This window comes from Heterodontus francisci, chromosome 10 (assembly GCF_036365525.1).
Source record: "Heterodontus francisci isolate sHetFra1 chromosome 10, sHetFra1.hap1, whole genome shotgun sequence".
In the NCBI taxonomy this organism is placed as follows: Eukaryota; Metazoa; Chordata; class Chondrichthyes; order Heterodontiformes; family Heterodontidae; genus Heterodontus; species Heterodontus francisci.
The window spans coordinates 18703164-18718439 of NC_090380.1; positions in this window are offsets into that span (position 1 = coordinate 18703164).

Consider the following 15276-nt stretch of genomic DNA (forward strand, 5'->3'; position numbering starts at 1 on the left):
ACCCATGCATTTCTGGTATCATCCTTATAAATCGTCTCTGCACCCTCTCCAGTGCTTCTATATCCTTTCTATAATATGGTGACTAGAACTGCACGCTGTTAAGGTTCGATACGGGTTTAGCATAACCTCTCTACTTTTCAATTCTCTCCCTCTGAAAATAAAGTCTAGTGCTTGGTGTCCTTTTTTTTATGGCCTTGCTAACCTGTGGCACAACTTTTAGTGATTGGTGTATTTGTACTCGGAGATCGCTTTGTTCCTCTACCCCACCTAGACTCGCACCTTCTAAGTGACCTTCCCTATTCTTCCTATCAAAATATACTACCTCACATTTATCTGTGTTGAACTTCATTTGGCAATTATTTGCCCATTCACAAGTTTATTCATGTCCTCCAATAATTTGTTGCAGACCTCCTCAGTATTAACTATTCTCCCCCAATTTGGTCTCATCTACAAATTAAGAAATTGTGTTTTTGATTCCAAAGTCCAAATCATGAATGTAAAACGTGAACAGAACTGATCCTCATGGAACACCACGTCCCACCTTCTGCCACTCTGAATAAATACCCTTTACTCCCACTCTCTGCTTTCTGCCTTGAAGCCAGCTTGCAATCCATTCTGCCACTTATCCCCTGACTCCACATTCTCAGACCTTATTCATTACTCTATTATGGAGCACCTCATTGAAGGCCTTTTGAAAATACAGAAAAATAACATCTACGGCATCACCGTTTACGGCATTACCATTGTCTACTCATTTACATCCTCAAAAAATTCAATAAGGTTGGTCAAGCAAGATTTTGCCATTTGAAATCCATGCTGGCTATTCATTATTATATTCTTTTCTAGATGTTCTTCTATTCTATTATTTTTATATTAAGATTCTATTATTTATCCTACACCCGATGTTAAGCTGACAGGTCTATAATTCTCCAGGCATGTTCTGTCCTGCTTGTTAATTTAACTATCTGCCAGTCCTCTGGCACCACACCTTTTTCTAACAAATGTTTAAATATGTGTAGTAATGGGTAGAATTTTACAGCCCCCAAACAAGTGGGCTGGTGCTGAGGGCGTGGGTGGTGGGTTGGGGGAACGAGTGTAAAACTGAGTGGGAAACAGGGCAGCGGTGAAAAACAGCCTGCCCATCCCAGGCCAATCAAGGCCCTTAGTTGGCCAGGTAACTGGCACTTAAGGGCCTCCTCCCGCTACTGCGGGTATTTTACCTTTGGTGGACGGATGGCAAAAGCTTCAAGAACCCCGTCTCACAAAACCTTCCTGCAGGCTGGGGGGGCCCTCCTGATCGGGCACCCTGTGCCCTAAGGAGGGCCGACCCCAAAGTCCCAACTGCCTCCAACACACAACAATCCCCCCCCCCAACTGACTCCCCCTTGCCTCATCGGGGCCTAGCTGATTGTTCCCGGCAGGGCCCTCAAAACCTGCCTGTCTTCCGGGGCCGTCCTTCAGCTTGCTTGTGATGGCTGGGTGTAGTCCCAGCAGTGGCCATTACTCCTGATCAGCCTACTGATTGGCCAGCAGCTCCATTAGGCAGTACTTCCTGCCTCAAGGAGGTGGAAGTCCCGTCCAAGGCCAATTAAGGGCCTGGGGAGCGGAAAATACAGGCCTGGCTCCCCAGGTCAGGCGGAGGCAGGCTTACCACCAAATTTCCGGATGGTGGGCAGGGCCTACCGGTGGGCGGGGCCTCCCGCCCAATGAAAAATTCCGGCCTATGCCTCTGCTGTCTCTTCCCTAAATTCTTTTAAAATGCGTTGTTATGCAGACCCCCAAGAATGAGGCATATTAATTTTGTCATATGAACATTGATTTTAAACTGTTGCTGGAGTGAAGAAATGACTTGTTTAAAGATCACCAGAAACTGGGCTGGAAGGGCATTTCCATACTAAGAGACATTGCTTGTGGAGACAAAGGACTATTCCCTGCTCCAATTAACCCAAGTGGATTTTGATCACCAGACATTGAAGGTGTAAGGAAGCACATTCCAGGTCCTGCTAAGATAATACAATCCACAAACACAGAAGTGGTTAAGCCAGTTAGCCACATGACTGACCTACTGGCCAACTTGGGTTTTTATTTGTGCCACACAGAAAAGAATTCAGAAGGCAGTTTTGCAATTGAAGCTGGAACAAGCATGTGATGGAAAATAGGTATAATAGGCTTAATTAGGTAGCATTTAGATATAGTTAATATATTATACCTTTTAGAGTTAGGGATTGAATGGATGGTCAGCTTTTAGAACTCACTGACATTCCTGTTTAAGAAGTTAGAAAATTTCAAGATCCCTGGTATGAACAAGTTGGGAAGTCCATTTGTGTCGCTGTTGTCAGGGACTTGGAAGATAAACATACACATTGAAATATCCTGTGTGACCTCAGTAAGAGGTAGCAATAAACTTAATTAGTTTATGGGATTGTTGAAGCAGACAAATCGGCTCCGGAGGTTGCTTTGAGGTACCATAAAAAAGGCAATTATAGAAAATGGACTTACAGGAATAAGAGGTCAGGTAAACACAATTATAAACATTTTGACCAGATAAAGGCTTACAACTTCAGAAAACAAGGGGTTTCCAGTAAAACCTTAAGTGGAAATGGTAATTAAAAATATGGATTTTAAAAGGAACAGAGGAAGATCACATATATGCCAGGAAGTCATGTGACACCTTAGAAATAGTATACAAATGAGAGGTTTTAAAGCAAAATTTAGAGGTGTTATATCCTCAAACAACACATCTCATTCCATGCCTTACTCAGGGGATTTAAGGTAAAAGTTTACTTTAAATTTTGATGGATATTCTGGACATTCTAAGATAATTTCTCTGTAACATTAGCAAGGTTAAACTTTTGGATTCTATCTTAGAAATAAGAATATATGTTACATCTCTCAGTAATATTTGATATTGTGATATACTTATCCACTTAAGAAGTTTATTGCATGTTAAATTCTTTAATAAATATATAAAAGTTAATAAATCGTCTCATGTAGTATTCTGTATACAACTACAAGAACCCCCTCTCTGTGTCTCTTTAAGTGGAGAGATATGTATTGAAGGGAGTTTCCCAGACCCTCATAATATCTGGGATGTTTATGACTTAGCCATAAATATTAAAAATAGGCTATCTGAAAGATGGTAATATTCTCTGTTGGTTTTCTTTCTTTGAGGGCCCAAATAAGTCTCTGAGAATTTGTCTGGTTTGAACCTGATTAAAGGAGATTCATAGGGATGTAATCCTGATTTGGTTTAGTCCCTATAAGGGGTGAAAGTCATAAATCACTTCAAGCAAGCCTCTCTCCTGGCTGTCTCTCTCGCCTTCTCCCGAGCCACCGAACCCATGGAAGACACGTACACCTCAAGAGAGAAAAGACTCTGACATCGAAACAAGTTGAAGGGTGAACTTGGCCCCAACGAATAGCAGGACTTACCGGCAGCCAAAGACTCCACATTGAACTCAAATGACAGTAAATAACTAACAGATATTGCCTCAAACTTTCCGCTTTATTCTTTCTACTTTTTCTGTCTCTATCTGCATGTGTGTTTATCATGTATGCATGCTAGTGTGGTTGCATATTCGTAATCGTTAACTGGATTAGAGCTTAAGATGAATAAACTTCTAACCTTCTTGTTTAAATCTAAGAAAAGCTGTCTGATTTCACTGCTTTACAATTGGAGCAGTGAACAGGGATCACTGAAGGGGGAGCTAAAAACATGGCGTTTTTAAGATTAAACCCAGCTATGGTTAAACCAGGCAAAGGCTGAGAGGAAACCACTAGACCCCTTCTCACCTGGTCGTAACAGTGTGGATGCAAGCCATCTGGACCAGGGTTTTATCCTTTTTGGGTTTGATTATTTTATTCAATGCATCCCCCTTTTTAACTTAAATGCACTTATCTCATTACTTATCTCATCATTCAATGCCATGTATACAGGTTCTAAATCTCTGGTAAATACCAAAACAAAATAATTATTTAATATTTCTGCCATCTATCATTACCTGTGGTGTTATCCAGTCTATCACTTAATGGTCCTATTCCCATCCCTGCCTTACTTTTTTATTGATAAGCCTGTAAACTATTTTACTATTTTGTTTTATGTTCCTTGATAATTTAATTTCATAGTTCTTCTTTGCCTTCCTAATTGTTTTTTTTACTTCTTTCCTAATCTCTTTGTGTTATCTCATTTCATGCACTCCTCTGCTGTCTACTTACTTAAAGTATGCCACTTTCCTAACCCTCGGTTGTTTCCCTTGTGTCATGCATGGAAGGAGCTATGATGAAATAAACAATGAAATGGAAGAATTCTGAATTTTAAAAAATCAACTGTTAAACAAAACCACAAGAACATGGACATTAGTACCATAGTCAAAATGGAGTAGTGGTTACGTGACTCCTCCTGTACTGGAAATCAACAAACCTGTCTACAAGAATGGAACTCGTTAACCTCGACTGAAATAGCTCTGGGAAGAACCCCTTTGAAACTGAAAAGAGTATTATTGCGTTAATGACTCTTCTCAACATGAATGAACTAACAAAAGGATTCTGGAGACAGATGGACTCACAGCACAAACCAAAATTGAATAGGTGTGAAATAAGCACTGTGTTAACAGAAGGGTCCCCATACAGACATCAATTGATAGCCATGGTCGCCACTGTGTGGTCTATTGTGTGGTCACATCAGGGGAGTGGGCCAAGTATCTCCTAACAGAAACTCTAATGTGATGATTTTTTACCTTAAATAGGAAACCCTCTGGAGAGAGAGGAGATCAAGCCAACTCCTTCAAAAATCAGTCCTGCCAAAGGCTGTGATATCAGACCAGCACAAAGAAGAAGCCCTGCTGCTAATTCTATACTTCAACATTCTGCAGCAGAGAACTTCCAGTCTGGAGTCTTAACCACCAGAAATCTAGAACACGTCAATGATTTCAAGACTACAAATACCCAGGCCTGCACCTTTAAAAAGAGACTGCCCTCCTGCGAAGATTCAATAGGTTTACTGTAAACCATGACCACTTACCTCACTTTAAACTTTAAACCACTTAATCTTTTTCTGGAACGGTCACAGACATGAAACGTTAACTCTGTTTCTCTCTCCAGAGATGCTGCCAGACCTGCTGAATATTTCCAGCACTTTCTGATTTTATTTCAGATTTCCAGCATCCACAGTATGTTGCTTTCATTTTATTCTTTTTCTCTCTCTTTTTCTATTCTTGTGTATATGTGTGTGAGTGAATGTCTGCATGGATAAGGTTGTGACTATTTCAGGAAATGTGTAAAAATAAATCATTATTTTTTGTGAACCTACGAGAAAACCTATCATTTGTCTGTTTATTTGACACTCAGGGACTAATTCACCATTTTTAACAAAACAGGATTGCAGTTGGGAGGTGAACAGTGGGAGCCACCCATACCCTTTCTTCCTGTCTGTAAATTTATGTCTTTATTCATCTATGGAGTCTCACTAGTGTTTCATTTGTCTTTTCCTTTTCACGGAATATATTTTTCCTGCACTCTGTTGAACACCGTTTTAAATGTTTCCCATTATTCTTCTACATTGTTGTTTGCCAGTATTGTTGCCCATTTTATTTACCAAAGTTGTATTCTCAGCCCCTCAAAATCAGCTTTTCTCCAACCTATTAACCTGATTTTCATCATAATGATATCCTTCTCTATTATCATGTCCCTTCCCTTGAGATTACATCCCCATTGCGTGAGAAAATCCTCCACACAGTGACTCAGCTAAATCTCACCCTAACCACGGGGTGCAATATTAAAATGGCAGACAGCCACAGAATCTAACCCGCTTATTATCCAACTTTGATACCAGTGACATTAAATTGATGCTTTCATCGGGCCTCTAAAGTTATAAGTCGTAGGAAATCCTTTGTTGTCTCAATGATCAGAGGGCAAGTAATATGTATGTTGGTGGAGAGAGAGGGACATAATTGTCCCAGATAGCCTGGGTGGGTGTGTTTCATTTCTGTTTCTTTTATTCAAACTCACACAAGTGAGTTTAATATAGACAAAGATATGGAGGGCGGGTGTGGGGGGTAGGATTTTAACCCGACCAGACAGGCAGCTGGACAGTTAAAATTGGAGTCAATGCTCAGACAAATATGCCATTGGGCCCCAATTAGTATATGTGAATTAGGACCTCACTGCCTTCAGGCGGATTGCATAGACACCTATCCAGAGGCTTCAGTGAAAATTGCTAGCGCCTGATCCAGGTAAATATGGAAGGCAGACTTGCATTTGTATAGCGACTTTCATAACCTTAGGGACCTGGATATTTACAAGGGTGGGTTACTTAAGCAACGGGGAAGAGTTTTGGAATTCCAGGTTTCGCTGCATGCTGTGGAGACTTAACTCCCACAGCCTGCGTCTTCTGTCACTGATTGACAGGTTTGGCTTGCAGTTGGGGGAGGAGCGGAACACCGAGGAGCAGGCCGCAGGAGCAGGCCGCAGGAGTAGGGATACCTGATCCACAACCTGAGGAGGTGAGGATGAGGCTGGGGGTGGGAAGAAAGAGTCTAATCCTGGGGGATGTCCAATCCACAACCCCATGGGGAGAGCACTCCAATCCTGGGGGTCTTTGTAAGGAGTGATCTGATAGGGGGAGATGGAAAGGAGGCAAAGCAGTTTTAATCAGAAGTTTCCAGCCTCATTAAAAATAATTAAATTGCCAAAGTGCTTCCTGGGAGAGGTTGGCTGCCTGCTCCTTATCCTACCTCAGTTCAATCCAGAAGTGGGCAGGTTGAAGGTGGGTTGGGGTCGGGCCTCAGATTTTAAAAATTTTAACATCTCTCCTGACCCCAACCCACCTGTTTTTGGCTGTTAAAATTCAGCCTAGGATGTCCTAAAGTACTTTACAGCCAATTTAGTGTTTTTGAAGTATTATCACTGTTGGAGGAAATGTGACAGCCAATTTGCACACAACAAACTCTCTCATTGCAATAATGACCTGATCATGTCTTACACATGTTGGTTGAGGGATAAATATTGACAGTGCCTTGGAATCTTAGATGTCTACAGAGAGAGCAGATGGAGGCCTTGGTTTAATATCCCATCTGAAAGGTGGCATCTCCAACAATGCAGCATTCCCCCAATGCTGTAGTGAAGTGTCAGCCTACTTTTTTGTGCTTATATCTCTGGACTGGGACTTGAACCCACCACCTTCTGACTCAGAGGCGAGAGTGCTACCCACTGAGCACAAATTGCCTGCTGTGTCTCCTCCATTACAACTGTGACTTTGAGTCAAAAGTACTTAATTACCTGTCGAGCACTTTGGGAAGTTGTGAGGTTGTGAAAGGCACTATATAAATACAACCTCTTTCTTATTTGTTTCTGTCAGTTATGTGATGGTGGACCAATGAGAGACTGATCATGTTCCGGAAGTTTCTCCTCGGGTTAAAATAGTGCAATGCACTCTCAGCCATAGACCCAGAATTAATACGAGTGCTCCGTGTTCAGTTGCAATTAAGGGAAAACGTGGAAATCCCAGCAGAGTTATTGCTTTCTCAATGTAGGTTAATGCTTCATACATCAGGCAGATCCATGAAGGTCGCTGGACCTGAATTATTGGCAACCACAGTATTTAAGCATCAATGTAGTGGAGATGCTACTGGTCTAGTAATCCAGAGGCCCAGGCTAGAGAAATGGGTTCAGATCCCACCATGGTTGCTGGTGGAATTTTAGTTTTGATTAATTCATTAAAAGAAACTTAAATTGAAAGCTAGCCTCAGTAATAGTGCCATGAAACTATCATCAATTGTCGTAAAGACTCACCTGGCTCACTAATTCCCTTTAGGGAAGGAAATCTGCCATCCTTACCTGGCCTGGCCTACATGTGACTCCAGACCCACAGCAATGTGGTTGACTCTTAACTGCCCTCTGAAATGGCCTAGCAAGCCACTCAATTCAAGGCAATTAGGGATGGACAACAAATGCTGGCCTGGCCAGTGATGCCCACATCTCATGAAAGAATAATTTATAAAAATTGGTGAACATGTTGGAGGGGGAGCTGGAACAGTCGGAGACTATAGCTGACAGATCAAAAGCAACAGGACACAGATCATCTGGATATTTCCTTTCCTGTTCTCAGGATCTGGATGTCACTGACAAGGCCGGGAATTTGTTGCTCGACCCTAGTTGATGTTAAGAAGATGGTGGTGAGCCGGCTTCTTGAACTGCTGCAGTCCTGGTGATGATGGTACTCCCACGGTGCAGTTCAGTAGGGAGTTCCAGGATTGTGACCCAGTGGCAATGAAGGAATGGTGATATATGTCCAAGCCAGGATGATGTGTGACTTAGAAGGAAACTGTGAAGAGATGGAGAGGTGGTGGCATAGTGGTATTGTAACTGGACTGATAACCCAGAGTATTGCTCTGGGGACATGGGTTCAAATCTCACCACAGCAGAAGGTGGAATTTGAATCCAATTAATAAAAATCTGGAATTAAAAAGCTGGTCTAATGATGGCCATGAAACCATTGTCGATTGTTGTAAAAACCCATCTGGTTCACTAACGTCCTTTAGGGAAGGAAATCTGCTGTCCTTACCTGGTCTGGCCTACATGTGACTCCAGACCCACAGCAATGTGGTTGACTCTTACATGCCCTCTGAAATGGCCCAGCAAGCCACTCAGTTGGCAGCTCACTGCCACCTTCTCAAGTGCAATTAGGGATGGGCAATAAATGCTGGCCTGGCCAGCGACGCCCACATCCCATGAGTGAATTTTTAAAAAAGATGGTGTTCCCATGGCATTGTCGCTTGGTGGTAGAGGTCATAGTAGGGTTGCCATTGGTGGTTGGACATATTCCTGGAAGTTTCATCACATGATCGCATGCCTCCAATCATTCCTGCCCATCACTAGGATCAGTCAGTCTGCAGATCATTGCTTCATCACAGAGGTGCCCAATGTATTGGCTGCTGTGTTCCCATCTTAGTTCTAGAGTCATACAGCACTGAAACAGGCCCTTTGGCCCAACAAGTCCGTGCCGACCATCAGCCACCCATTTATATTAATCCCATTTCCCTCTCACATCCCCACCTTTCCTCAACTTTCCTACCACCTACCTACACTCGGGGCAATTTACAATGGCCAATTTACCTATCATCCAGCAAGTCTTTGGCATGTGGGAGGAAACCGGAGCATCCGGAGGAAACCCACACAGTCACAGGGAGAACTTGTAAATTCCACATGTGCAGTACCCAGAACCGAACCCGAATCGCTGGAGCTGTGAGGCTGCGGTGCTAACCACTGTGCCACTGTGCCGCCCCATCTTATCGGTGAACTGAAAGGAAGGGGAGTCACTGAATGGAAGGATATATAAAGAAGGCCCCGAATTGAAAGGCTGAAGTACTTAGGTGGGGGATTATTTAGCAGGAAGTTACACAAGGAGTGTAGGGTAAAGCTATGGAAGGATTTAAATGTGAGGATATGCAGTTTCAATTCATTGCTGTTCAGCCCGTGTAGATCAGGCACACCATAGGTAATGAATTGGCAGAATATTGTGCAAGGGTTGTCAGTCCTGAAGATCTGACAATTCTTTCAGCAAGCACCATCATCTGCGTGCTACCAGAGCACGCAATGAATGAACTGCAAGCCTTTCTTATAACCTCCCCAACCACAGGGTAGATTTTGGAGCTGGTAAAACTGGAGTTGAACAGCTGTTTGTTATGTCCATTATCATTAGTTTTCCTCACAGCAAGTTGAATGTTGACTTCAATGTCCCTTAGTCCCAATCTCCGAGGCTATTCTACACTGACGCTCTCTGAGAACAGCCAAAGAAATGAGAATTCGAAAAATCAACTGCATGCTTATGTCCACCAGTCTCGTGTTTCTGTGGTGCACAGCTGAGAAGAAAAACAAGTATAAAAGATGCTTCTGATATTAGTTTGAAATTACAATTATTACAGAATTTATATGTTACCAAACTAATTTTCTACCTTATGATTTACATACTGAAGGATGTAAAATAATTAGAGACTCAGAGCTATAGAACTGTAATTAGATGATGACTTCACGTGGGCACAAGATGGTAACACAGGCATTGTTTCTAGTAATTTGCCGTTGCTATGGTAACAATCAATTGCTGGTAAGGTCAGGCTTCTGGAGCCATGTACAGAGTCTCATTTTAATAAGAAGGTCACCATAGAGTTAATAGTCTGTGCACCAGATATCAGTTTTTTTTAAAGAATGCATTTAAATATAAAGCAACTTTGAAGGCTTTTTTTCAGTCAAGGCCTCAGCATTCACAACAGTGAGTGTGGGTGCATTTTGATGATGCCTATTCAGGGATCCTCTTGAGGCATGTCTGCTTTCTTGTACTAATGTCATGCAGTCATTTTTCTGTTCACTACTTTAAATTTTTCTTGTTTTAAGAATCTAGTTAATGCATTCGAACCCAGTAAAGAGTAATAAGAGTAGATTTTAGATTTAGAGATACAGCACTGAAACAGGCCCTTCGGCCCACCGAATCTGTGCCGACCATTAACCACCCATTCATACTAATCCTACACTAATCCCATATTCCTACCACATCCTCACCTGTCCCTGTATTCCGGAGCACCCGGAGGAAACCCACACAGACACAGGGAGAACTTGCAAACTCCACACAGGCAGTACCCAGAATTGAACCCAGGTCGCTGGAGCTGTGAGGCTGCGGTGCTAACCACTTCGCCGCTGTGCCGTCCTTGTGCCGCCAAGGCACAGCTCTTGGTGTAGAGGCTTGCTCAGTGGGGCCATGGATCCTAATTTGGTTAGTGCCACAAACCAGGCACAATTCCAGTAGCACATAGCGACAGCATGCCAGAAGGGAGAGGCCCGAATTAAGCTCATCCATGGGCCCCGCCATCATTTTCTGGTGCCCTGATGCAGCTCTCCTGTCAGGGCCTAACCGACTTGAGGCCCAGGGGTATGTCTGAGAGGGGAGGGGAGATGATTGGGAGGGCCATGAGTCTACTCTGAACCCGCAGTTGTTTGTGCAGCCAGGAGGAGTAATCCTGCTCCTTGTGATACCATAAGAAACAAAATTTTGCAAAGTTTTAGGGCCTTTTTCTGAGCGGCCCCATTAAGGTATGCACATTGAGAGCTCTGTCTGGTCTAAACAAATTTAGGGGGCTGGGTCTGATGGGTGCACTTCAATATTGAAATGAGGCCTATACTCAATACAGGGGGCTGCCAGTGTTGACTAAAAAAAAGACCCTGACCAATTTAGCAGTGGCCTGAGCACCCATACAGATTGGGCAGCGGCCTGCACCCTGCTATGTTGGTTATCGTTATGCCTATTTAACACTTGCAAAATGGGCACAAAGATGGTGAACTTGAGCCCTAAAGAATTGTACGCGGAGGTCAGCGAACTCAATTTTTGCTGCTCACAATTGTATACTCATTACAATGAATGTTTGGAAAATCAGAAGCGTCACATGTGTGGTGTACTGACCTCCCAATGTATTCCGAGGGAAGTGGGGCTCATTGCAAATGCAACACACTACAAGACTAATCCTGCAAATCTGTGCTTCCAACAGGAAGCTCAGGTTGGAAAATCAGGTGACAATATTCTAGCCTTTTCTTCAACCCTTCAAGCACAGATGCTTCACTCAAGTGTCATATCAATACTGTCAGACTGATAGCTGATTTCTCACTGACCCTGCTACTGAGTCTATGCTGTATAATACATTGCAGCCAGGGCTTGGTGGGCAGCATTCTTGGCTCTGAGTCACAAAGTTGTGAATTCAAATTCTAGGCTGACATGCAAGTGCAGTACTGGGGGAGTGCTGCACTGTCAGAGGTGCAGTCTTTCCAATGAGACATTAAACCAAGGTCCGGTCTGCCCTCTCAGGTGGATATGAATGCCACTTTCTGGAAGCTGAGACGGGGAACTCTTCCCAGTGTCCTGGGCAGTATTTACCCCCCAACCAGCATCATTAAAACAGATTATCTGGTCATTTTGACATTGCTGTTTGTGGGAGCTTGCTGTGCATATATTGGCTGCCATGAAACCTACATTACAATAATGACTACATTTCAAAAAATACTTCATTGGCTGTGAAGTGCTTTGGAATGTCCTGAGGTAGTGTTACGACCGAGGTGGAAGGAGTGTACTGTTAATTCAGTCCCACTTCTCCACAGATCACAACGTATATTTAAATTTTCTGACTCACTAATACAGGCAATCATATACTCTATTTTTCACAGAATAGAACAGACTAACCAGGTTTCTTTAATGAACAGCAAAATTATCAATTTATTATAAACCAAGTCTTAACCAGTTATGAAGTAAAACATAAACACACGGATTTTAAATTTTAAAGTTCCCTTCTTACCTTAGTCTCTTCACACTCACACACACACATATATACCGGTTAACCGAAAAGATAAAAGGGATTTTTATAAATTCTGAGTTCTCTTACAGACAAAAAAACTTGGGCAGATTACTTGCTCATTTTCAAAGAAAACAGCAGATGAGATATGTTATTCCAAAACTGGCAAACAGTCTAACTTCTGAGTACATGTCGGGAGGTCACTGGGATCTTTTAGAATAGTTCTTTTCAGGTGGGGTTGAGAATTAATTTTAGCAGGCTTTCTTCAAAGACAGGAAATGAGATGAATTGACACAGTGGACTTCACAGGGTCTTTTATGGAATTTCTGGAAAGCGAGCGGGGTTCTGGCCTTCTCTCCCTCCTTAACACTTCTTCAACAGACTTGACTTTATCTCCTTTAAGAAGGTAAAAACACACTCACCTACCAACAATCAAAAAGCTTGTCAGATTTCTGCCCTTCCAGGTGTGCTCTGCTGCTACTGGGCTTGTCCAATCAAAGGGGCACTTGTCACTTCTCTGGTCCTGTTACTAGGGTTTCTGTTCTATCTTTAATTTGAGTCATGTGATAACCAGTAACATTGTTGCCAATCCGGCTCCCACAGTGTCCTCTTGATGGCTCTTTTTTAAAAAAAAAAACTGGTCCAACATTTATTCAGTTTAACTATAAATTCCTTTGAAAAATATTTTAATAAAAAACAGAAACACTTTTATAACAGTAGTGAACGGCACTATGTACATGCCAGTGACAGTATAGGGCCCCCTCCAGAGTCTTTAGCATCATTATTCTCCATAACTTGACTTTGATAGAAGCCCAACCATCATGGGCGAAGAGCAGGATTCAGAAGAGGAGCCAGGGCAGGAGTGTGTCATGCAGGCCCCCACCTGCCAAGAATGAGGCATATTAATTTGACCATATGGACATTAAATTTCAAATTGTTGCTGTGAGGAGGAGAAGGCCTGATACAAGGGGTTGCCAAGCCTCTGGCTGGAAAGACATTTTTGCATATTAACAGACAGTATTTGTAGACGAAGGACCATTCCCTGACCTACCCAGTGAGTTCACCAGTCACATGACTACCCTGCTGGCCAACTTGGGGAGTTTTAAATTGTAGAGACAAAATGGGTTTGAACTGGGAGAAAGCTAGTGGCTCCTGGATTGAAAAGACCTCCTCTCCTCCTGTCTGCTCCCATCTCTTTCTCACAGAACTGAAACCCACTGCAGACACATGAACCCCAAGAGAGAAAAGTCTCCTAAAGTGAACAAGGTTCAAGAAGATACAGGGCCCCAATGAAAAGCAAGATTAACCTACAAAAGGACTCTACAGTGAGCTTGAAGAACTGTAACAAACTCTTCAGTTATTGCCTCAAACTTATCCACTTTATTTTTCTTCTGCTCTTTTCTGTCTCTATTTGCATGTGCGTATCGCATATGTATGCTAGCGTGGAGTGCAGCATGTATCCGTAGGCATTAACCAAATTAGAGTTTTAGTTTAAGTTTTAATAAATTTCACCTTTCTTCTTTAAACCTAAGAAAGCCTGTTTATGCTCATTTCTTTGCCTTATAATTGGAAAGCAGCAAACAAGGATTCACCAAGGGGAAGCTCAAAACACGGTGTGTTTAAAATTAAACCCTGTTACAGTAAGACCAGGTGAAGGCTGAGGGAGACCCCTAGATGCCTTTCTCACCTGGTCATAACAGAAATTTGGGTGCTAGCCACTGGAATTGACCCACAGACAAACGAGAGAAATTGGAAGTGGGAAGCCAAATTGTTCCCAATCAAAAAAGAGCAAGATTAATACAGGTTTTCTTGTGGTTGGGTGGGATTGAATACTAACATGTCTGCAACTGAAGCTAGTAGCTCTCCAAGCCAGGGTGAAGTAACTTGGGATAAGTTAAAAGCACTGTCTATGGAGGAGTTGAGGAAAATGGCTGAGCAGTGTGGGATCACTGTACGTGGGAAGGCTAGGAATTCTGAACTCCTAAGGCGAGTGGCCAACCGTTTTTCTCTTGAATCTGAAGAAGCAGAAGCAGTGTTAGAAGCAGACTCCGACAGGGTATCGTTAGCAAAGATACAATTGGAACAGAGGAAACTTGAATTAGAAGAAAGAGTAAAAGCGAGAGAGAGACAGGAGAGGAAGAAAGAGAGAGCCTTTCAGCAGGAACGTGAAGAAAATGAAAGGCAGGGGAAGGAACGAGAGAGACAGGAGAGAGAGAAAGAAAGACAGGAGAAGGAGCAGGACAGACAGGAGAGAGAAAGAGAAAGGATATTCCAGAAAGACTGCGAAGAAAGAGAGTTAAAGCGGCTTGAGTTAATTAGGGTGTGACAGAGTAACCCCAGTGAAAGCATGGCCAATATGGAGGAGCATAATTCAGAGCTGGGTACAGAATTGCTAAAATTCACTCAACTAATTCCAAAATTCAATGATAAAGATGTGGAGGCATTTAGCTGAGACCTGGTCTCTTTTACAGTAAAACTAATGGGAAAAGCCCATAAGGTTTATTCCCTGTTGCCAGATGAGAGTTCATCAAATTGTGAACTGACCAAAAATGCGATCCACGGGGCATATGAATTAGTACCCGAAGCCTATCGCCAAAAGTTTAGAACCCTCAAAAAGCAAATTGATCAAACTTATCTGGAGTTTGAAAGAAGTAAGCAGCTGGCTTTTGACCAGTGACTGAGGACTCTTAAAGTACAGCTCAGCAATGAGAATCTCAGGGAAATAGTTCTGTTACAGGAATTTAAAAACTCTCTCCCACTCTCAATGAAGACCCATGTAGAGGAGCAATGGGTTCAGGGAGCCTGGCAAGCGGCCGTTCTGGTCGATGATTTTGCTTTAATTTATAAGTCGGTTTCCTAGGGGAGAACCTTTCCTAATCACTCCCACAAACCCGAAAAGGACAAAGGTGGGAAGGTGATCTCCGCCAAAACAATCCTGGAAGAGAAAGGA